Genomic DNA, 24701 nt, shown 5'->3' on the forward strand with positions numbered 1-24701 from the left:
TGAGGCCGAGCCAGCAAGGCCGCTGAGCCCCAAGACAGTGATTCTGAAGGACAGGGGGGAAGGTTCTGGGATCCCTGAGGGCTTGGTTAAGGAAGCCAGCAAGCTATTTACAGGGAACCCATGCCTCTTCTGCGGGTGGGGAGGGAGCTGTTAGGAGCACTGAGCTGGTGGAAACAGAAATGAGTCTGCTTGCATTGGTAATCCTGGTGGAACCCTGCAATGTCTTCCTTGGGGGGCTGGGGGTGGGTGTGACGAACCCGCGGAACTCATCTGCGGTGGATGTTTCCCAGGGGAGGTGGTGGCTTTGGAAGAACTTGGTTTTCCATTTGCACGTCTTCGAGAACTTTCCACGCTTCCTGAGAGTGGAGAAGGGCAGTCTTTCGTGGTGGATCCGCAGACAGGCCTCCCCCGGCTTTTGTGCGGTGCTGAGACGCAGGTGGGCGTCCTGATCCCTGCTCTGTTCTGTGGGGACTCGGGCTCCCAGGGCCCCGCAGCTCGGTCAGGGCAGAGCCCACCCCTCACCCGGCTCAAGCCGGGGCCTGCGACTACATGCAGCTCAGGAAACTAACAAACGATAGCGAAATTTGCTGAGATTTTTATTGACTTTGGGTCTTTTATTCTTGGTAATACTGAGTTGATTATTTGCTTTTTATGCCGCCCCCCCCCCGCTGCATCAAGATAACTACTTTTACTGCACGACTGGAAAACTTGGAAAACATGGAAAAGAACTCTGAAACTCAGCGACAGTGAGTGCAGGCAGGAGGGCAGTGCCGAGGAGACTGTCCTTGGTGACCCCCCACCTTCAGCCTGCGCTTCACAGGGTCGCCCTGAAATCGCCTTCTCACAAACACCCTGGCTTCTTCTGCCCGCACTGCCCCTCTGCACCACGTTAGCGCGCCGTGTCCTGTTGCCAGGGAGACCACGCAGCCCTGAAGACTGCGCAAGGGTCTGGGGGGCCCCAGCCCCGCCCAGAGCCCTAGTGGGTTTGCTCTTATGTGAAGCCTTCCTCGTACATCTGACCTTCCGTCCTCAGGTTTCTAATGGAATCAGCTTTCCGGCTCAGCTCACTTCAAGGAGAAAAGCTGAAATAGGAAACTGGTGGGAAGCCTGTTGAGGAACAGCCAGACACCCAGCCCTGTGCCCACGCCTCGACAGACCCCTCCCCACCCCGGCTGGACACAGAGGGCCTCCCTCGCGGGTGGGCCAGGGGCTGCAGGCATGGCAGGGGGGCCGTCCCAAAGAGAAAGCAGGGCCACACTCAGCGGGTTTTGGAGCATTGTGACCCCAGCCCTACCCTGTTCACACCCAGAACCCTGGACCCCCTGTGGACCTCTGCGCGGGGGAGGGGAGGGGGTACAGGGTGGGGAGGAGGGTTAATTCCTGAGTTTGTGGGAGGAAGCTAGGAGACGGTGCACGCAATCGCAGAGGCTCAGAGCCTGTCGCCAGAACCTCAGAGATCAGAGGAAAGAGGGCGAAGATCAACCCTGCCGGGATGGGGTGGGGGCTGGGTTGGGGGGCGCTACACTGTTGCGCCATCAGCTTTGTGGGGCTCTGGGACTCCTGAAACCGTTACGTTTATAATTTGGGGTTTTTTGTTTGTTTTCTTGTGTCTATACCTGTATTTTACTGACGTATAGTCAGTTTACAATGTTGTGCTTATAATTTTGTCAAAAACATAAATGACAAAGTTATGTAGAAAATTCTATTTTACAAAAAAAAAATTGGAAAGCAGGGCCCCTCCGCTTCCCCGGCTGTGCTTCTGCCAGGCCATCTGCCCTCCCCAGCGGGGCTCCGCCTGCCGCGGGGCCTCTGCCCGCAGCCTCCGCCACCTCTGCCGAATCTGGTGGCAGGCCTTTGTCCTTGGGGAGCTGGGCTCTGCAGCGTCAGGCCCGCAGAGCCCCCTCTTCTTGAGCTGAGGCCCTTCTCCGGCTCTGCTTGCCTGGTGTTCCACGTTGGTGTGTGTCACCCACCGCTGCCCCCGCCCCCGGCACGTGGGCCTTCACTGTGCTTCACAGCGCCTTCTCGGCACCCCGGGAGGACCCTGCTGACGGCTGGTGCCCGGGGCCGTGGGTTGGGGGCCGAGGCTCTGCTGCAGACAGTTTGGTATGTTCTACTCCAGACTTCAGTTCCCCTTTTAAATTGGGTAGTATGCTGCAAAGTGTGCCACGTGACTGGGGGCACTGCTTTTAAAGGGTCGTGTAGTTTCCACTACATGGATGTAGGTATTATTTTCTTAAATCATTCCCTTTTTGTTAAATACATTTGGGTTTTCTCCAAATCTGTGACTGACGTCAGTGGTCGTGAGGTCGGCATCCTTGTGCTTAAGTCGGCTCCCGCTCGTGCCGAGGCCGTGCTGCAGTCTTGGTCCACGCGGGCTCCCTGGTCAGAGGAGAGGGACACCGAGGGACACGTTAAAGAGGCGTCTGCGCAGCTGCCAGCTTGCCCTCGAGCTGGCGGATGAGGGCAGCATGCAGAGCCAGGGCTCCCGTCCCCGCAAAATGCCAGAACTCCCCGCACCTCCCGTGCGGACAGAGTCTGGCACAGGCGGGGGGCCCTTCCGCCAGAGCCCGTGCGCCCTCCTCGTGTGTCAGCGCTCCTGTTTCACTGAAGACATTCAGCGTGGTGTTGGGGACAGACGTGGCCCCCAGCAGACAGTCATTCTCCTTTAATCTGACGTGGGCGCTTTGGGCCCCTACCTCAAAATTTCCCTATGTGATGTCTCCTCTGGTGTTTGCGTTCGGAAACCCTTCTCCGCCCTGCGGTGCGGGGCAGCCGCTTGCGTTTTCTTTGCTGCTTTTCCTTTGGCATCGGCTGTGTAACCCGCTTGGGGTTAGTTTGATATATGTTACTAGGGGAACATGTAAGTTACTTTGTCTCACAAAGACTGAAAACACAACTTGTTGAAAAATGCTTCCTCCTCCCGACGCCTGGGGCAGCTGCTCGCGCCCGGTATGTGCAGCTTACGCGGAGCTGTCGTCCGCACCAGCGCCTGCTCCCGCGTCCTCCAGTTGCTCTCTGTTCATTCTTGTGCTGCTACTCTTTGAATTATTTTAGTTTTATGGTATATTTATCTGATGATCCCAGCATGTAAAAAAACCGGCTGTTCTTGGCTGCTCTATCTCTAGATGAACTTAGGGTGATCTTCAACTTGAAAAGTTAATCAGATTGGCATTTCATCTCAAACGGATCAGACCTATAGCTTAACTTGTAAACAGCTGATGTTCTAGCAGAATTCAGCTTCCAACAGAGGGAGGCGCTGTCTCTTGGTTTCTTCTGTTACCAGCCTTCAGTGACGCTTTTACAGCGTTCTTGCTGTACGTTTTCTCTTTTGAGCTCTTTCCTAATTTGTTTATATTCTCTACTTACTGTACTTGGAATTTTCCCTGTTTCGTTTCTCTGATATTTCACTTTTTATGTGTTTGCGCACGGCCATGCTTCTCGTTGCTGTAGGTTTCTGGGTTGAATTGACTTGGTGCTGACTCGCCCCAAGCGCTTTCAGCCCAGGTGTGCTCGCCATGGCGGCTGCCTGGTATGTCTTCACTCGGCTCCACAAGTTTCCTTCCAGTGCTTGACTGTTGCTTGTTTTTTGAAATAAAAAATAAGAGCTGCATCTTACTGAATGTTCATTGCTGCTCTTGAGATGGTCCCAGGGTTGTCTCTTTCATCTCTCAATGTAGAGAATTCCACTGGTGAGACTCCAGGTGTTGATTCTTGGAATAACCCCTGTAAGATCTATAGCTTCTTGATACTTTTTAATGCCCGCCAACTGCAGTACCCTTTCGAAATTTTGTTTGGGCTTGAGTAAGGGTTAGTAGTGTGTTAGAGCCGGAGTTAAGGTTAGTACTAAGACGGGGTTAGTGTGCGCATCAGTTACAGTGAAGGTTAGGACTAGGGTGAGGGTGGGGTAGGGTGAGTTTCTGCGTCATACCCAAGGGGGAAATGCCCCCAGGACGCCGGGTGTCCTGCCACTCTGTGGTCCCACTTCGCGCTGTGGTCTTGACCTCTCGCTGAAGTGAGTCAGCTGGTGGGAAGAAGGGCTGCGATGGGGGTCCAGCCACTGCCTTTTAAGGGTTAGAAGCCTGCGTTCTGCCAACTGTCACGGTGCTGTGTACTAACAGTGTTATGCGGGGCCAGGTGAACACTGGTGGCGTTACACAGACTAGACGTCTGCTAGTGGGGTGGTGGGGTGGCTGGGCCACACGGTCTCCTCCGCAGCAGCCCCAGGGCAGTCACAGCTCTGTGGTCACGGCAGAGGGACGGATGGGGGACAGCCGGCTGGCTGCCGCAGCAAGGATGAGGATGTGCAGCGTGAGGAGGAGAGGACTGCAGCCGGGAGGGAGGGACCTCGCAGGGGTGGTTGCTGGTTAGACGTGGAGCCCATGTGCTGTGAGGTCAGGACGTCCCGGCTCGTCGAGGGGGAGCTCACCTGGCGGCTTCCTGCCCTCAGGAGCATTGCCAGGCCTCCAGATGGTGTCGCCTGGCTCCGCTGCTCCCCCGCCTCCCCAGGTTCTGACTGGCTCTTTATTCCGCCGGCTGTTTCACAGGCGTGGCACCTCTCCTGGGGCACAGAGAGAGGCCCAGTGCATGGGTACCACCCAGGCTGGTCCACGCAGGCCCCAAGGCTCCCGTTTGCTTCCTTCCTTCCTTCTCTTGGCTTCTTCCATTTTGGAGGACTCGAGTTCATTCTGGGCTCCTCTGGTCTTTTGTCCGCTCCTCGAGACGCTGGGGAGCGCCGTGCTCCCAGAGCAGCCTGGCATGAAGGGGCTGATGGCTTTTCACCGGATGACTCATCTTCCTCCCCCTGCCGGCTGCCTGTGGCCAGGCTGTCTGGCGGCCCCTCGTGCAGGGGCAGTGATGGATGTGGAGCTGTGTGACTGCCCTTGGGGCCAGGGACAGTGTGTGGGGTGGAGGATGAGTGGCCCCTAGGCACACGTTTAGACAAGCAGGAGCCAGCTTCTCTGTACGCTTTGTTTACCAAGGTACCATGTGTTCGGTACACGCCAGCAGCTCAGCCGCTGCTCTGGAGGGAGTGGGTTAGTGTGCCCAGGTGTGGAGGGCAGCGCCCACCTTCAGCTCTGGCCAAGGGCGACCTGAGGTTTCCCACCCTGGGGATGCACTGCATAGTCACAGGGCCAAGGATGCTTCTGCCTCTCTGGTTAAACACCGTCTCTGCTCATTCAGGACTTCCTCCAGAAGGCCGGGTGCATAACAGCTTGTACCCTTCGAGTCAGTGCACACGCCGTGCACTTCTCTTTGGAGTGAGGGATGACCAGGGACAGGCTTCTAGCCCTGAGCTGGACAGGGGTCTTCCGGGCAGCCCTTCGTCTTTATCAAGAGCTGGCTGTTTCAGGGCACAAGGCTGTGACCCTGCAGCTTTGTCTGCCCTGTAACTGAGGACACGTGGTGATCTTGCCCACCTGTCTCCCAGCTCTGGGTCCGACACGCTGCTGAAGAGGCTGCTGTCTGCGGAGCCGGGGCCTCGGGCTGGAGCCAGCAGGGCTGGGCGCAGCTGGAGAGCAGCTGTCCTGGTCACCGGGCAGGGACCGCTGCTTGGCATCTGCTATGTTAAAATCTGGCAGAGCGTGAGTGCAAGTCATGGGAAGAGAACTTTCCAGCAGGACCCCACCTGGGCTGGTGGAGTCTGCTGGGGAATCCAGGGGCTGGTTCTGCTTCCATCCCCGCCAGTCGCCCTATGGCCTGGCACCTGGGCTCAGTCGCTGTCCCTGTCTGTGCTGCTTCTTCACCTGTCGGGGCTGGGTCTCCTGAGCTGGCTTGCCTGGCCCCGGAGTCGGGTTCAGGCCGTTTAAGCGTCTGCAGAGTGGGCTAGGGGTGGCGGCGTCTTCCTGTGAAAGATGGCGAGAGCGACAAGGTGGCCTTGCGTTTTCTGTGCTCCAGGCACGAGCGCCTCTCTGGTCCCCACAGTCTCCTGGGCCTCTGATTATCTGGCTTTATCGGCGAGGAGACCGAAGTCAACACCAGGGCAGAGTCCAGAGCCCCCTCCCAGTTCTCGTTACTCCTTTGCTTCATCACTGTTAAATCCTACGACGCTCAGACTTCAGGTACTCCTGGCAAAGTCACTTTCAGGAAACCGGGCCATTTTCCATTCTCTCCAGCAGTTTGGAGAGGGCCTGTGACAGTAGACCCAAGGAAACACCGTGCACTGGAGCGAAACGCTTTTTCTTGTCTGCAGGCTGGGAAGGGAGGAGGGTGGGATGGGGACAGACGGCGTCCACCAGATCTGATGTGACCGAGAGGGAAACTCTCCAGATTCAGCGTCTTGAACTGATGGAGAGGAAAGAGTGGGTGGCTGTTGAAATGTTTGACTCTGAAAACACAGGTCTTGGAGAGAGCTGTGTACCTGTTTTTAATAGGAGCTATTTGAATATGTTTAAAACCTGAACAGGTGTTAGGAGAGAAACAAAGTTTGAAGGTTAAGCAGACAGAGCTGGAATGCTGCTGGGATGTTGGTCTCCAGTGAGTCGGGAGGGGTTTGGATGTGGCGTGCAGGAGAGCTGCTCTCTGCCCAGAACGGGGCTTTCTCCCGCGCAGACTGCGATCTGCAGACTCTGCATTGCCTGGCAGCGCTGGTCCCCCCAGCGCTGGACCTGGTCCCGTCCAGGGTCTGGTGCTGCAGCTGGCTGTCTGGTGTCCTCGGTCTCCTCACTCTGGGCATTTCCGTCCTACTCTGCAGGCTTTCTGCGACACTGGAGGTGTACGGTGATGTGTGATGCAGATGTTTTTTCCATTTATTTGTCATGAATATTTTTTCATGGCAATTTTGCCGTGCCAAATATTTCTATTTTTTATGAAGTTCAATTTATCTGTCTTTTCTTTTATTGCATCCTGGTTTTTAAGTCATAATTAGATAGCCTTTCCCTACACTCAGATTAAAGAGAAAACCACTTGTATTTTCTCCTTTCTAAGTACAGCTTGTTGAAGTGCACAGATTAAGATATGTGGTACTTCTGTAATCCTTCACTTATAAATGTTACGTTTCTACTACAGCTTCTTTTTTGACTTAGAAGTTATTTAGAAGTGTTTCTCAGTTCCAGACACATGGAGTTTAAAAAAATACAGTATGTAAAATATACATTTATAATTATATATACAATATTTTAAAATATTTTAGTGTCTTGGTTCACTGCATGGTTGGCAAGGTGGTCTCCGTGTCCACAGTCTTTGACATGGCTCACATGTGCTCGAGCATCAGAAATGTGCTGTGCCTCAAAGCAGAACACATTCTGCCGGTTTGGAGCTTAAGCTCCACGTCCGTGCATGAGATGACGCTTGGAATTTTGTCTCAATGTTGTCTTTCCTTTTAGATATTTTTCCCTAATCAGTCACCGTGAGAGCTGTGTTTAAATCTGCCAGTGTGACTATGGCTTTGTCTACTTTCCTGTGCCTCTGTTCATTTCTGCTTTGTATAAAACATTGAGACTCTTTTGGGGTGCCCGTGAGTCTGGCATTGTAGAATCATGCAGTTAAACTGAGCCCCTTTATCTGTGTGCAACATGGTGTGCCCTGGATCTAGCTTTTTATGCCTTGCATTTTCTCTGGTATATTTGTCTTCCCCTCTTTCAGTCTCTGTATGTTTTAGCTGTGTCTTTCTAAATGGTACCTAATGGAGCTTAGTTTTATCCTCTGTGACAATCTTCGTCTTTAAAGATTGGGGCATTCCGTTTACTTTAATCTACTTCAATTTCGTATAGATTTGGATCCTTCCTACAGTCTTATTTTGTGCTTTTTGTTTAGCTCTTTTTAATGTTTATTTTTTCTCCCTTCTACATTTTTTGATTGACACATTGTGTTTATTTCTCATCAGTTTTCTCCTTCACTGTGTAATTTTGGTTTCTCTTATTTTCGTGTTTGGCTTATACGTGTACTTGATTTATCAATGTTTACATTTAATTGGTACCTTTAGCCACACCCCAAATGACACAGGTTTCTTAAAATACTTCGTCTCTGATGACCCCTCCTGACCCGAGTGTTATTTCACTCTCTGTCACTGTGCCCCCTTCTTTGTTATCTGACGCCCTCACTGTCACTGCCCTTTTAGATGTACTCCCCCCCCCCCATTCTTTGCCCTTCATTTCTTCTTCTTTACATACTGCTGCCTCTGAAACGCATCACGGTGACAGAGTTCATGGAAAACAATTTTTAACTGAAACCTTCTTTATTTTCCTTTTACAAATGTTTTGTCTTTAATGTTCAGACCATGTTTTATTTACTGAGTCAATATGAAGTTGTTTTACCTAAGATTGCTTTCAAAAGTGAAAATCAGTTTTAATGGAAAAAAATGACACGCAAGGTACTTTTGTCTAGAAAAAGCTTTGTTTCCAAGTTCAGGAGTGCTGATACGTCTTTGCCTTGTTAAATATATATACAACATTGCCACAGTGAAGGGGCATCACAGGAATAGTTCAGGTACCCAGGAAAAGCTTACTGTTGAATAATTCTTGTGTTCCTGAAATCTAACGTGTTGACTGACATCGTATCTTTGCCAGTGGGATTCTTTTTTTTTTTCTTGGTTTTGGTGATTATTTTTTTGCTGACTTACTTCCTCCTCTGGGGTGGTTAATTTTGGCTTGCTAATCTACCAAAATCTGCCAGTGTCTCTTTTTATGACTCCTAGAAATTATCTTACATTTTCAGCAGCATTTTAAAAAATTTTATTTTTTCCTCTGGTTACAGCTTGAAAATCCTCAGAGGTTTTTATTTAGCGTGACATCTTCTTGCAGCGCCATAAACAAATAAGTGGAAATTGCCAGCAGACCTCAGAGCTCGGTGGAGAGGCCGAAAACCCAGTCACAGAGCAGCCGGCAGTAATGCCTCCTTCTGGCCAAAAGCTAATAAAACAAAAATGGTTTGAAATAACTTTAAAATTATCTTTCACTTTATTCTTGAAAGATATTTAAGACAGATACTTCTTTTTTTTTTCACATTTTTATTGATTCATAATCATTTTACAGTGTTGTGTCAAATTCCAGTGTTCAGTACAATTTTTCAGTCATACATGGACATATACACACTCATTGTCACATTTTTTTCTCTGTGATTTATCATAACATTTTGTGTATATTTCCCTGTGCTATACAGTGTAATCTTGTTTATCTGTTCTACAATTTTGAAATCCCAGTCTATCCCTTCCCACCCTCTACCCCGCCCCCCCCCCGGTAACCACAAGTCTGTATTCTCTGTCCATTTGTTTTTGTTTGTTTGTTTGTTTTTGTTTTTTAGATTCCACATATGAGCGATCTCATATGGTATTTTTCTTTCTCTTTCTGGCTTACTTCACTTAGAATGACATTCTCTAGGAGCATCCATGTTGCTGCAAATGGCATTATGTTGTCGGTTTTTATGGCTGAGTAGTATTCCATTGTATAAATATACCACATCTTCTTTATCCAGTCACCTGTTGATGGACATTTAGGTTGTTTCCATGTTTTGGCTATTGTAAATAGTGCTGCTATGAACATTGGGGTGCAGGTGTCATCCTGAAGTAGATTTCCTTCTGGGTACAAGCCCAGGAATGGGATTCCTGGGTCATATGGTAAGTCTATTCCTAGTCTTTTGAGGAATCGCCACACTGTTTTCCATAGTGGCTGCACCAAACTGCATTCCCACCAGCAGTGTAGGAGGGTTCCCCTTTCTCCACAGCCTCTCCAGCATTTGTCATTTTTGGATTTTTGAATGACGGCCATTCTGACTGGTGTGAGGTGATACCTCATTGTAGTTTTGGTTTGCATTTCTCTGATAATTAGTGATATTGAACATTTTTTCATGTGTTTTTTGATCATTTGTATGTCTTCCTTGGCGAATTGCTTGTTTAGGTCTTCTGCCCATTTTTGGATTGGGTTGTTTATTTTTTTCTTATTGAGTCGTATGAGCTGCTTATATATTTTGGAGATCAAGCCTTTGTCAGTTTCACTTGCAAAAATTTTCTCCCATTCCGTAGGTTTTCTTCTTGTTTTATCTCTGGTTTCCTTTGCTCTGCAGAAGCTTGTAAGTTTCATTAGGTCCCATTTGTTTATTCTTGCTTTTATTTCTTCTAGGAGAAAATTTTTGAAATGTATGTCAGATAATGTTTTGCCTATGTTTTCCTCTAGGAGGTTTATTGTATCTTGTCTTATGTTTAAGTCTTTAATCCATTTTGAGTTGATTTTTGTATATGGTGTAAGGGAGTGTTCTAGCTTCATTGTTTTACATGCTGCTGTCCAGTTTTCCCAACACCATTTGCTGAAGAGACTGTCTTTATTCCATTGTATATTCTTGCCTCCTTTGTCGAAAATGAGTTGACCAAAAGTTTGTGGGTTCATTTCTGGGCTCTCTATTCTGTTCCATTGGTCTATATGTCTGTTTTGGTACCAATACCATGCTGTCTTGATGACTGTAGCTCTATAGTATTGTCTGAAGTCTGGGAGAGTTATTCCTCCAGCCTCATTCTTTCTCTTCAGTAATGCTTTAGCAATTCTAGGTCTTTGATGGTTCCATATAAATTTTATTATGATTTGTTCTAGTTCTGTGAAATATGTCCTGGGTAATTGGATAGGGATTGCATTAAATCTGTAGATTGCCTTGGGCAGTGTGACCATTTTAACAATATTGATTCTTCCAATCCAAGAGCATGGAATATCTTTCCATTTTTTAAAGTCTTCTTTAATTTCCTTCATCAATGGTTTATAGTTTTCTGTGTATAATTCTTTCACCTCCTTGGTTAGATTTATTCCCAGATATTTTATTACTTTGGGTGCTATTTTAAAGGGGATTGTTTCTTTACTTTCTTTTTCTGTTGATTTATCGTTAGTGTAAAGAAAGGCAACTGATTTTTGAACATTAATTTTGTAACCTGCTACCTTGCTGAATTCTTCGATCAGCTCTAGTAGCTTTTTTGTGGACCTTTTAGGGTTTTCTATATATAGTAACATGTCATCAGCATATAATGACACTTTTACCTCTTCTTTTCCAATTTGGATCCCTTTTATTTCTTTCTCTTGCCTGATTGCTGTGGCTAGGACTTCCAGGACTATATTGAATAGGAGTGGTGATAGTGGGCATCCTTGTCTTGTCCCAGATTTTAGTGGGAAGCTTTTGAGTTTTTCACCGTTGAGAACTATGCTGGCTATAGGTTTGTCATATATAGCTTTTATTATGTTGAGATATGTTCCCTCTATACCCACTTTGGCGAGAGTTTTTATCATAAATGGGTGTTGAATTTTATCAAATGCTTTTTCTGCATCGATTGAGATGATCATGTGGTTTTTGTCCTTTCTCTTGTTGATGTGATGTATTACATTGATTGATTTGCGTATGTTGAACCAGCCTTGTGTCCCTGGGATGAACCCCACTTGGTCATGATGTATAATCTTTTTTATGTGTTGTTGGATTCTATTTGCTAAAATTTTGGTGAGGATTTTGGCGTCTATGTTCATCAGTAATAGGAGGCCAGAATTGGCCTATAATTCTCTTTTTTTGTAGTGTCTTTGCCTGGTTTTGGTATCAGGGTGATGGTGGCTTCATAGAAAGAGTTTGGAAGTATTCCCTCCTTTTCAATCGTCTGGAAGAGTTTGAGAAGGACTGGTATGAGTTCTTCTTTGTATGTTTGGTAGAATTCCCCGGTGAAGCCGTCCGGTCCTGGACTTTTATTTGTAGGGAGGTTTTTAATTGCTATTTCTATTTCCTTTCTAGTGATCGGATTGTTCAAGTGTTCAGTTTCTTCTTGATTCAGTTTTGGTGGACAGTATGTTTCCAGAAACTTGTCCATCTCCTCTAGGTTATCCAGTTTGGTTCCATATAGTTTTTCATAATATTCTCGTATGATATTCTGTATTTCTATTTTGTTTGTTGTAATTTCTCCATTTTCCTTCCTTATTTTGCTAATTTGTGCTCTCTCTTTTTTCTTTTTTGTGAGTTTGGCCAGAGGTTTGTCGATTTTATTTACTTTTTCAAAAAACCAACTTTTGGTTTGGTTGATTTTTTCTATGGTCTTGTTAATCTCTATTGTATTTAATTCCTCTCTGATCTTTATTATTTCCTTCCTTCTGCTGCTTTTTGGGGCTTTTTGTTCTTCTTTTTCTAATTGATTTAGGTGGTGGGTTAACTTGTTTATTTGAGATTGTTCTTCTTTTTTGAGAAAGGCCTGTATCGCTATAAACTTCCCTCTTAGCACTGTCTTTGCTGTGTCCCATAGGTTTTGAGTGGTTGTGCTTTCATTATCATTTGTCTCAAGGTATTTTTTAATTTCAGCTTTGATTTCCTCATTGATCCATTGTTTTTTCAATAACATATTGTTTAATCTCCATGCTTTTCTTTTTTTCTCCTTTGTTTCTCTGTTGTTGATTTCCAGTTTCATGGCATTGTGGTCAGTAAAGATGCTTGAGATAATTTCTATCTTCTTAAATTTGTTGAGGTTTCTTTTGTGTCCAAGTACATGATCAATCCTGGAAAATGTTCCATGTGCCCTTGAAAAGAATGTATATTCTATTTTTTGGGGGTGTAAAGCTCTGAAAATATCCACCAAATCTAGTTTTTCTATTGTAGTATTTAATTTCTCTGTTGCCTTGTTTATTTTCTGTCTGGAAGATCTGTCTAGTGATGTTAATGCAGTGTTAAAATCTCCAACTATGATTGTATTCCCATCAATATCCCCCTTTATCTCTGTTAGTAATTCTTGTATGTACTTAGGTGCTCCTATATTGGGTGCATATATATTAACGAGTGTAATATCTTCATCTTGTATCACTCCTTTAATCATTATAAAATGTCCTTCTTTATCTTTCTTTATGGCCTTTGTTTTAAAGTCTATTTTGTCTGAAATCAGTACTGCAACACCTGCTTTTTTGGCTTTTCCATTTGCATGGAATATCCTTTTCCATCCTTTCACTCTCAATCTATATGTGTCCTTCTCCCTAAAGTGGGTCTCTTGTATGCAGCATATTGAAGGTTCTTGCTTTATTATCCAGTCTGCCACTCTATGTCTTTTGACTGGAGCATTTAGTCCATTAACATTTACAGTAATTAATGATAGATGTGTGTTTATTGCCATTTTGAACTTATCTTTGCAGTTGAATTGGTATATCCTCTTTGTTCCTTTCTTCTTCCTTTTGTGGTTTGGTAATTTTCCTTTGTATTATCATGGATTTTATTTAATTTTTGTGACTCCCTTGTAAATTTTTGACTTGTGGTTACCCTTTTTTGTAAATCTATTAACCTATACCTGTTTTTAATAAACTGATAATAACATGATCTCAAACCCATCCTACTGTTAAAAAAATTTTAAAAAAGAAAGAAAAAAAATTCTATATTTCCCTGCCTCCCTCTCCCACTCTCAGTGATTTGTATGTCTTCTTTTATAATTTCGTGTTTTCTTTATTTGTAATTCATGAGTTATCACCTTTCCAGTTGTACGTTTCTCATTTCTGTAGCATCCTGCTGCTCTTCTATTTAGAATAGCCCTTTCAATATTTCTTTTAGCATGGGTTTAGTGTTGCTAAACTCCTGCAGCTTTTTTTTGTCTGTGAAACTCTTTATTTCTCCTTCTATCCTAAAGGATAGCCTTGCTGGATAAAGTATCCTAGGCTGCATCTTTTTTTCATTCAGGGCTTTGAATATATCTTGCCACTCCCTTCTGGCCTGTAGTGTTTGTGTAGAGAAATCAGCTGAGAGCCTTATGGGGGTTCCCTTGTAGTTCACTCTTTGCTTTTCTCTTGCTGCCTTTAGAATCATTTCTTTATCCTTGACTCTGGCCATCTTGATTATGATATGTCTTGGTGTGGGTCTATTTGGGTTCTTCCTGTTTGGGACCCTCTGAGCTTCCTGTACTTGTATATCTGATTCCTTCTTTAAGTTTGGGAAGTTTTCAGTCATGATTTCTTCAAAAACCTTTTCAATCCCCTTTGATCCTTCTTCCCCTTCTGGGACCCCTATTATGCGAAGATTGGGACGCTTTATATTATCCCATAGGTCCCTTATGCTATTATCATTATTTTTTATTTGCTTATCTTGTAGTTCTTCTGAATGGGTGCTTTCTGTTGCCCTGTCTTCTAGATCACTAATTCGTTCTTCTGCATTAACTAGTCGGCTTTGCACAGCTGTTAGATCATTCCTCATCTCTGTCATTGAGTTTTCCCATTTTGCTTGGCTCTTCTTTATAGCTTCAATTTCATTTTTGACATATTTTATTTCTCTAAGCATTATCTCTTTTAATTCCTTCAGCAATTTGATCACTCCTTTTTTGAAATCTTGATCTAGTAGGCTATCGATGTCTATTTCATTGAGCTTTCTTTCAGGGGATTCCTCTTGTTCTTTTAATTGGGAAAGGTTTCTCTGCTTCTTCATCTTGCTCATACCTCTCTGGCACTGTGGTTTATGAAGTATCAGTTGTCTATTTTGGATCTTAAGGATTTTATCTATCTAATGCCTATTTAGGAATAGAACTTAGGGAAAAAAAAGAAAAAAAGAGAAAAGAATAAGAGAGAAAGATTTTTAAAAGAAGGGAGAAAGAGGGTTTGAAAACAATGTATAATGAATAATAGAAGAACGGGTTGTAGCAGAGTATTAATCGGGTGGAGAAGTCCTTTTAAAACCTTAAAAAAAAAAGAGGGGGGTGGGGAGATGAATATATGTGTTTGAAGCCTGTGTCTAATCAATAACAGGACATCAAAACCCAAGAGAAATAGAAATGAATTAAGAAGTAAAAATTAAAAGAGTAATTGAAAATAGAACAGGTAAAAACCGATTAAAACAAAACAAAACAGAAACAAAAACAGAAAACAAAAAAACAAAACAAAGCAAAACAAAAACCAAAAAAAAAAAAAAAAAAGGGGGTTGTCGGTGTTCTCCTGGAGTCTGTGTGCTTTTAATGTGAAGTCCTTCTGTCTTCGTCCTGTTTTGGAAGCTCAGCTTGTTTTCATAGGCCCTCCGTTGGCGCCCTCTTCTGTGCTGCTCCCAGCACCTGTCGGCAAGCAGATCGCGCCTCCTCCTAACACGGGGTCAGATGCAGCTCTCCTCTGCTGCGGGCGGGCGGGTCACTGCCCCTCTGGATGCCGCAGACAGATGTTGCAGACTGGCCAGGCAGGAGGACGGGTCGTGCCCCTTCCCAGCACCTCGGTCAGGGGTTGTGTTCCTGCCCGACAGGCGGGGGGCCGCTCTCCCCCTGCCTGCGCCGCCGGTAGCTCCGCTGCTCTGTGCGGCTGCGCGCTCTGTGCCGGCGCTCCGCCCTGGCCGGCGCTCCGCCCTGGTCGCGCTCCGCGTGTGGGCTCGGGGAAGACCCAGGGGCAGCCGCGTCCCTGCTCCGAGCCAAGACCCAGCTGCTTGTTTGTCTTTGTGGAGCAAGTTCTCTGGGGTACCAGAATGGAAGGGTCCTATCTGCCCAGGGCTGTAGGCCCGTCTCAGTCTGGCCCTTGAGGCTGCGAAGCCCTTAGGTGGGGACGCAGGTTTCGTCTCTGCCCCCGCCTGGGTGTTAAGCGCCGGAGAATATGGCGGCTCTGCCTGGGCCCCGCCCCTCTTCCCCTGAAAAGTTTCCGCGTGTTTTCAGAGATGGGGGTATGCACCCTTCCCCCGAGAGCACATCAACCTTGCTGTTTTATGGAGGGCCCAGGTTGTTATGTCCTGTACACCCACAGCCCCGGCGCCCAGCCCCTTGCAGTCCCCCGGAGTTTCCTCCGTGCAGCCGCCCCCGTCCTCCGCCCAGATTATGCAGCCTGGCCCTGCCCGCTGCTGCCGGCCCGTGTCTCAGGTTGGGTGTCGGGGGGACGCTCTGTGCCCGTTTAACTTAGTTCTGTCAGACAAGGACTGCTCTGTACAGATCCGAACCTCGGAGGCTCCCCCTCCGTCCCGCTGGCCTCTCAGTTGGAGAGGGGAGACCCAGCGAGCAAGCGCCAGTCCTCCTTTGCCGCTCCCTCCCCGCGGGACCTGTCCCACACTGCTTTGCCTTTTGTTCTTTCTTTTTTCCTTTTCTCCTACCAGATTTTTGGCGTCTTTATCTTTTGAAGAGGGCGATGATCTGTTGGAGTTCCGCAGGTGCTCTGGTTGGCTGAGTGGGTCTGTAGATGTGGGTCTTGGTGTATTTGTGGGAGAGGGTGGCTTACAAGCGTCCTTCTACTCCGCCATCTTGCCCGGAAGTCCCTCGGCCCAAAAGAATTACTGTCAAAACTGTGCCCGTGATGATCACCTTCGACCCAGATGTGGCCACGGGGGACTTTGACATAGCGGTTTTTGTGTCCAATGGTTTTTACAATATCTCCTTCAAGAGCAATCACTCTCTTAATAATCTTCTGTTCTGGGTTTTTAGGGGACCTTTCTCTAGGACAGAGTCTGGCAGGTCGGCTGGATACTCTGCTTAGGGTCTCAAGGCCAAGTCAAGCTGTCAACTGGTCTGGAATTTTATGTGGAGACTGGCGGAGAGTCCATTTTCAGGCTCGTAAGATTGTTGGCAAAATTCAGTTCTGTGTGGTTGTAGGACTGAGGGCCTCTTTTCTTTGCTGGTCTTTAGCAAAAAGTCATTCTTAGATTCCAGAGGTAGCTGGCTTTCCTCTGCTTTCACGGCCCCTTAGTCTTTAAAGCCAGCAACACTACGTGGAACACTGCTCCTGCCTAGGCTTTCTCTGACTCATTCCGGGTACCCTAGACAGATACTTCTTAAAGTTCTGGGTGGACCGTTATTTCCTTGGAGTTGGCAAAGATTATACTCTACTCTCTTTGGCTTGCTCTTCTGCGGAGAGGCTGTCTTTCAATCTAAGTGATTCTCCTTTCAAGGAATTTTTTCAACTCTGGCTACATTTAAGATCTTCTCTGTTTTCAGTGTTGTATAGTTTCGCCATGATGCATCTCGGTATCGACGTCTTTATGTTTATTCTGCATGGGAGTTCTCTCTTTGTCACGTGTGTTTCATTTTTTATTTTAATTGCAGTGTAGTCAGTTGACAATGTTATGTCAGTTTCTGGTGTGCATCATAATAGTTCCGTCATCCACATACACACATATATTCATTTTCATTTTCTTTTTCATTAGAGGTTACTACAAGACATTGAATATAGTTCCCTGTGCTCTACAGTAGAAACGTGTTGTTTATCTATTTTATATATAGTGAGGTATAATTAATGTAGAATAAAATTCACTTTTTTTAGGGATACAGTTTGGTGAGTTTTGACCAACATAGACAGATATTAACAATAAACACAATCGTAATACAGAGTGTTTTCCCCACCCCAAGTGCCCTCATGCCTCTGCCTGCTCCTAGAGCCCCAAATACTGATCTGTCTGTCGTGTCTGCACTTTGACTTCCTTAGAGTGTTGTGTGAATGGAATCACAGTCTGGAGCTTTTTGAGTCTGTTCTGTTTTTTTTTTTAACCTACCCATAATGCTTTCGAGATGCATTCATACTGTTGTTGAGTCATATTGAATGGATGTACCACGATCTGTTTACCCAGTCGCTGACTGATGGATGTTTGGAGATTTCTGGTTCGGAGGTCCTGACTGAACCCGCTGGCTACTTTCTCGCATAGGCCTTTACGTGGACGCAGGTCCTCATTTTTAATAGGGAAGTACCTGAGCTTTTCCGTGTCATTTGACAAGTGTGTGTCTAACTTTGTAAGAAACTTGTTTTCCTAAGTTATTGCACTGTTTTGTGTTCCCACAGACATTTGCTCTTGGAATGTTAACTTTTGACGTCAGTTTAAAAAATTTCATTCTTTCTAGTGAGTGCATAGTGGTATCTCATAGTTTTCATTTGCAGTTTTCTGGTGACAAATGCTATTGAACATTTTTTCCTGTGTTTATTTGCCGTCTGCATGTCTCCTTTGGTGAGATGTCTGTTCAGATATTTTGCTTACTAACATTTTTGTACTATTTGTTTTCCTGTTACTGAGTTTTGAGGGTTTGTTGTGTACTCTGGACACCAGTCATTTATCAGATGCATGTTTTCCAAATATTTTCTCCCAGAGTGTGGCTTGTTTATTTTCTCAAGAGTGTCTTTCAAAACAGCAGTGTTTAATCTTGATAAAGTGAAATTTCTCAATTTTTTTATGTTACAGTTGGTTCTCTATGTTCTAACCAAAAGTTCCATGCCTTCCTCAAGGTCACAAAAATTATTTCCCATGGTTTATTCTAGAAATTGTACAATATTGTGTTTTACACTTTGGTCTCTGAATCATTCTCCCCCCTCTGATACAGGGAAGATACAAGCACAGTTTCTGTCTCCCCCGCGGGTGTACAGTCCTCCGTCGCTGTTTGTTAGAGGACTGCTGTTCTGTTGACTGTCTTCGCTCCTTGCCCACCGTGTGCGGGCGGATCTGTCTTGGGACTCCACGTTCTGTTTCCCTGCTGGACGTGCCTGTCCTTTGCCCAGTACCACAGCATCGGGATCACTGTGGCATCAGAGCACACCTTGAAATCAAGCAGGATGAGTCCCCCAGTGAGTCTTCTTGTTCAAGACTGTTTTCCAGTTCTGACTCCTTTGCTATTCTGCACGGATTTTAGAATCAGCTTGTCAATTTCTACAAAACAGACTGCTGGGATTGTGATTGGAACTGTTGAGTCTAGAGATCAGTTTGAGGATAGTTGACATCCTTTTTGTTTTGACTTTGCTTTTGAGATAAAATTTACATATCATGGCAGTCACCATTTTAAAGTGTAATGTTCTGTGGTTTTCAGTGTGCTCACTAGCCCGTGCACCTGTCACCACCACCCAATTCCAGAACATCTTCATCACCCTTAACGGACATTCCGTCCTCATTGTGATCATTCCTGAGTCATTCCTCCCTCCCAACCCCCAGCAACCGTGAATCTATTTTTGGTCTCTATGGATTTGCCTGTTCTGAACACTTCATATAATTGGAACCAGGTAACATATCACCTTTTGTGTCTGGCTTTTTTCACTTAGCATGACGTTTTCAAGGTCCCTGTATAAGTAGCATCTCTTAGTGCTATAGTCCTTTTTTGTGGCTAAACAATATTCCATCATATGCGTATGCCACATTTCCTTCATCAACTGATGGATATTTGAGTCATTCCTCCTTTGGGGCCATTATGAATATTTATGTGCAGTTTTTGTTTGAATATATATTTTAATTTATTGGGCTTATATCTAGGAGTGGAACTGTGGGATCATATGGTAACTCCATGTTTAACTTTTTGAGGAAACACCAAACTATTTTCCAGTGTGGCTGAGAAATTTTACATTCCCACTAGCAATGTTTGAGTGTCCCAGTTTCTCTGTGTTACTTGGTGTTTTCCAGCTTTTTGGCTCTAGCCATCCTAGCTGCTGGGAAGTGGTATCTCACTGTGGTACTGATTAGCCTTTGTCTAAGACTAGTGCTGCCTTTTCATGTGTTTACTGACCATTTGCAGATCTTCTTTGAAGAAATGTCTGTTCAGATTCCTTTCCCACTCTTTAGTTGGGATGGCATTTTTATTGTTGAATTTATAAATTCTGGATACTCGACCCTTAGATACATAATTTATATAATTTTTCACCCATTCTTTGGATTGTCTTTTCACTTTCATTGTAGTGTGCTTTGGTACACGAAAGTTCTTAATTTTTATGAAGTCCAGTTTATTTTTTCTTTGATTACTTGTGCTCAAGAAACTTGCCAAGTCCAGTGTATGAAGCTTTTGCCCTGCTTTCTTCTGAAAGCTTAATAGTTTTAGCTCTTACATTTAGGTTTTTGATCTGTTATGAGTTAATTTTTGTATATGGTGTGAATCAAAAGTCCAAATTCATTCTCTTGCATGTGGATATCCAGCTATCCCAGCACCATTTGTTGAAAAACCGGTTCTTTCCTCCTTTGAATGATCTTAGCGTCCTGGTTGAAATTCATTCGATCACAGGTGTACGGGTTTATTTCTAGACTCTCAGTTCTGAGCCGTTATCTATGTGTGTATCCTTATGTGAGGACTACATGGTCTTGAATCCTGTAGGTTTGTAGTAGGTTTTGAAATTGGAAAGGGTGAGTCCTTCGACTGTGTTCTTTTTTTTTTCCCCAAGATTTTTGGGGTATTTGGATATTCTTTTCTTTTGGGTTTTGTTTTGCAATTCCGTATGAATATTTGTTTATATAAAAAAGGGCAGGTATACATTTGACAATGGTTGTCTTGAATCTGCAGCTAAATTTGGGAGTGTTTTCTTGTTAAAATATGAAGGCTTTTAGTCCAGGAGCACAGGATGTCTTTACATTTAATTAGGTCTTCTGTAATTTATTTTAATGATTGTTTTTAGTTTTCACAGTACAAGTCTTAAATTTTTGTGAAACTTATTAATATGTATTTTATTATTTTCCATGCTATTGTAAATGTAATTGTTTTCTTAATTTCATTTTGAAGTTTTCTTGCTAGTGTCCATAAGTACAGCTGATTTCTGTACATTGATCTTGTATCTTGCAACCTCACTAAACTTGTTTACTAGCTCTATGTTTTTTTCAGATTCTAACCCACATGCTCTTTATTGCTTCTCCTGCCTTGATTGCACTTACTCAGAATCTCCGGCGGGATGTTGACTAGGGATGGAGAGAATGGACAGCCTTGCTTTGCTTCTGATCCAGGCAGAAAGCACCGAGTCTCTCACGGTTGAGTTGATGATAGCTGTAGGTTTTCCTTAGATGCCTTTTATCAGGTTTAGGAATTTGCTAAGAACTTTTATCATAAGTGCTTGTTGAATTTTTTCAAATTCTTTTCTACATCTATTGAAATAATGGTTTTCAATTTTTAATCCCCCAAATGGTAAATTACATTGCTTGATTTTCAAATGTTGGACTAACATTACTGGGTCAAATCCTACTTAGTTATGATGTGTTATATAAAAGGGATTTTGTTAAGGATGTTTGCATGTATATTCATGAGGTATTTGGGTGTGTAGTTTTCCTTCCTTGAAATGACTTCATGTGGTTTTGTTGTTAATATAATTTTGACCTCATGAAACCAGTGGAAAGTGTTCCCTCTTCCTTTGTTTTCCGGAGGAGTTTGTGTAGAATCGGAATTCTGTATTTCTTAATTGTTTGTTAGAATTTTCCATTAAAGCCATTTGAGCGTGGAGTTTTCTTTGTTGGAAAGTTGCAGGCTGGGATTTCAGCTTCTTCGCTTGTTGCAAGACTCTCGTTCGCGTAGGTCAAGGTTTCTGCTTGGTGTCATCGTGCGTCTGTTGGAGCAGCTTCCTTCAGCATTGCATGTTGTTTATCTCGTCAGATGTTACTTCTGCCATGTTTTGCTCCTCTTCCAAACCCCCAATTAATCAGGTCAGACTTTCTTAGTCTATGCTTCTTGTCACTTAACGTCTTTTCCAAACTCACCGTCCTTCTGTTTTTTTCCTGTGAACTATAGTGATTATCCAGAATGCAGCCCAGAGAGACAAAGCAAGAGAAGCAATGAAAGAGGGGATAAGAGACTTGGAAAGAGATTGAAAAAGCATAATGGGACTCATTGGTGTTCAGAAGGAGAAGAGAGAAGAGTTGGGTAGAGGTAATATTTGAGGAGTTGATGGCTACCAGTTTTCCAGAATTGATGAAAGCCACCATTGTACAGTTTCAGAAATCCTAACAAATACCAATTATGTGAAATGAAGAGAAATCTGTGTCTAGGCAGATCATGGTGAACCTCTTGAATACTAAAGACAAGTGAAGGGTCATAACAGAGAGAAAAGAATTTGTTCAAAGAAGGACCATTAAGGCCATCAGATGCCTTTTAACTGCACCAGTGGAAATGGGAACATAGTTGGACCATCCATGTGGTGGGGGAAAAGAAATCACCCAGCATTCTGTACTTCATGAATGCATTGTTCAGGAATGAGAGCAAAATAAACACATTTCCTAGAAACAAAAACCGAGATAACTTGATACCTATAGGTCTTTATTAAAAGCATTTCTAAAGGATCTATTTCAAGAGGAAAGAACATTTTCCTATGGAAATTCTGAGATTTAAGGAAAATTAAAAACAGAGAAAGTTGTGTGTGTTTGAGTTAATCTAAAGACACATTAAATGTTTAAAGCCATGGACAGATCTCTCCGGCAGCTAACGACCAGGAGCAGAACTAAAATGCATGACTTCATGGTCACGTCTTTGGGGAGGGAGTGGAGTGACCGGGCTGCTTGGGTGGAGTGTGAGGACATCAGACTTTGAGAAGTTAGGGGCTCATGTGATCATTTTTAAGTTAAGAAGTAAAGAGAATAAAATGTATAAAGTAGTGGAGGAAAAAAATCTGCAAGAAGGCAATTAAGGAGACTTACAGGAAACGTAAGAAAAGTAGAACACACAACATAAAATGGTGCATAAATCCAGATGTACCAGAATTTCTCTAAATACTAATGGGCTACATGCTTTAAAGAGCTGCATTGAAAGAACTGTCCCTCACTGTCTTAGCGTTTGGTGTCGCCGCGTTGAAGCTTCAGAGCTCCGGCCTCGTCCTTGGATTTCCCGGATCTGAGCGGAGTGCTAGCGCTTGGGTCTTCTGTGTCCCCTCCTTCTGAGGTGAAGGGCCTCTTCTTCGCATTGCTCTTACGCTCTCTTTTTCCTTCCACTCTGCTTTCTGGAGAGGTCCTTGACTTCATTCTCTGACTTTCTGTTCCACTCAAGCTGTGCCCCTTTGCACAGTGTGTGTCCTGGGGTTTTTAGGTTTTCATTTTGACAACGTTTTCCCCGTCTGGTGTCTCCTTGTTTCTCTCTCACGTGTGGGACATCGTGATCGTTGCCCGGATATGTAAATGACTGCTTATTGTTGGCTTCGTGACTTCTCAGATGAACACTCTTATTTTGGGTTTGGGGTATCTCATCGCATTGGTTTTCTTTCAGTTGTCTCCTTGTTGGCTGTGAGGTTTGCATTTTGATGCCTGTCTCTGGTGTCTCTGGGAGAAAGTTGAAGGGGGTGTGGCCGGTGTGGCCTCCTGGGGTAGCTTGTCCTGTGCCTTGAGGGTGTGGTGACTGCCCGCCCTACCCGGCCCCCGTCAGCCTGTCCTGGAGCAGACACCGTGGCCCAGGCCGCTGCCCCGCAGCACAGCGGTGTACCTGGGTCTCTAGCTGATGCCGTGGAGGCCACTCGTGTTCCTGACACAGGCTTGTGTTTCTTTCATCTCTGCTCCTCTTTGCATGCATCTCTCCACAGAGGTCCCTCCTCTCCTTCTCTCCGTATGGTTTCCTACTCTGTACAACCACCCGGCCCACGGCCCAGCGGCTTCGAAAAACAAATCTGTGTTGTCTCGGAGCCCTTGTGGGTTAGGACTTACTGAGGGCGACGTGGCTGTGCTTCTGGCTCCGGGTCCCTCCTGAGGCGTAGGTGCCGGCCTGGAGCTGGAGGAGCTGCTTCCGAGCTGTCTCCCCATGCAGCCCTGGGCGGGAGGCCTCCCCTGAGGGTGGCGGAGTGTCTTTCTGGCCTGCAGATCCCTCCCCGGAAGCCAGTGATCCAAGAGGGGGAGTCAGGAGGATCACGTGCTTTTATATCCTTGCCCTGGATGTCACGGTGTCCCTTCTGCCCCACTGTAGCTTTTACAGTGTCTTATGAAGTACAGGCCACTCTTAAGGGAGGGGAATTATTCTCCACCTTTTTCAGGGAGGACGACCCCAGGGCCTGTGGGCATATCTGAAACCACCGCTCTCTCCTTGAGGACTTCCTCCAGTGGCCCTGCGGTCTGCAGCATGAAGTGGCCCTGTGGGCCCGCCTCTGGGCCACCCTCGTGTGGACCCGCCGCAGACCTCCAACACGCTGGCATGAGCCTGGGCTTTTCTGCGTCTTCTGATGTTTGTGGTGGTTTTCATTGTCTTGTCCTTTGTTACAGGCTTTTGTAATTTAATTTAAAAAACAGTATGCGTCTAACTTATTGTTGAGTCTGACACGGCGTTCTTAGGAGTTTCCAAGTCAGGCCCCTCTTGGGCAGACAGCACTGCAGCGGGCGTGACGTCCTCCCCCGGTCACCTGCCGCTCGGCTGGAGGAAAGATACAAATGGCCAGGGCGCCTCTGTTATCTAGGGCACGTCCTGCAGCGCTCGTCGTCGAGTGAGATCGCATTTCCCTATTTCTGGCTTGGATGACATATTGGATCATAATTTATTGATTCCGCGTTCCTTCGGTGCCGGCTATGCTCCGATCCCCTCCCGGGGCCTGAGTGAAGCCAGCTCGGCGTTCGCGCTGTGACGCCAGTGCAGCGGTGGGAGAGCCAACGTGGAGGCCTGTCTGCACGTGGGGTCACCAGTCTCCTGCGTGTCTGCCCTTCTCTCCCCACCGACTCTCTCTGCAGAGCGTATTCAGAGGACGAGTGGGTAGGAGGAGGCAGAATTCACTGCAGGGACTGTTTAGCCACACGCCTGTCAGACGAGGAGTGGAAGGGTCCCAGAAGCTGACATGTGACCGGGTGGGGCCCATGCGGACACTTGACCTTGGACACCTCTTTGGCGCTGTGGGCCCCAGAGGTGTGGCCTGCGTTTCCAGGACGGCTGGAGGTGACCAGCTCTGCATGCACAAGACGCGTCTGTCCAACCACCGCTTGTTCTCCCCGCGGGGTCTCCCGAGGACACGCGCCCCTTCTCCCCGGTCGTCGTGCTCCTGGGGGCCTTGGCCTGGTCCCTGGGTCACTTTGGTCTGGCCCTGCCTTGCTCAGATTTGCTCATTAGGCTTGATTAAATTTTCTGCATCAAACAACTGATCAGTTCAGCTTCTGATCATATAATGTGTCTAGTACTGTATGTGGCTTTCATTGTTGAGATAGCTGCAGAAAAACAGCTGCAG

At 45.7% G+C, this 24701-nt stretch overlaps 1 protein-coding gene across 5 annotated transcripts in view; it reads left to right on the plus strand.

The window, feature by feature from the left end:
* Positions 1–24701, plus strand: part of PCBP3 (poly(rC) binding protein 3) — a 193883-nt gene that overhangs the window by 74615 nt on the left and 94567 nt on the right. The window contains exon 1 of one of the 5 annotated variants that reach the window (XM_072970501.1): positions 18772–18839. The exons of 3 other annotated variants lie outside the window; for them this stretch is intronic. The gene's annotated coding sequence lies outside the window, so the exon portion shown is untranslated. Of the gene's footprint in view, positions 1–18771; positions 18840–21207; positions 21226–24701 lie in introns of those variants that run through there. One more of the 5 variants, XM_072970510.1, reaches the window with a different exon arrangement.

Source organism: Vicugna pacos, chromosome 1 (genome assembly GCF_048564905.1).
Source record: "Vicugna pacos chromosome 1, VicPac4, whole genome shotgun sequence".
Taxonomy (NCBI): Eukaryota; Metazoa; Chordata; class Mammalia; order Artiodactyla; family Camelidae; genus Vicugna; species Vicugna pacos.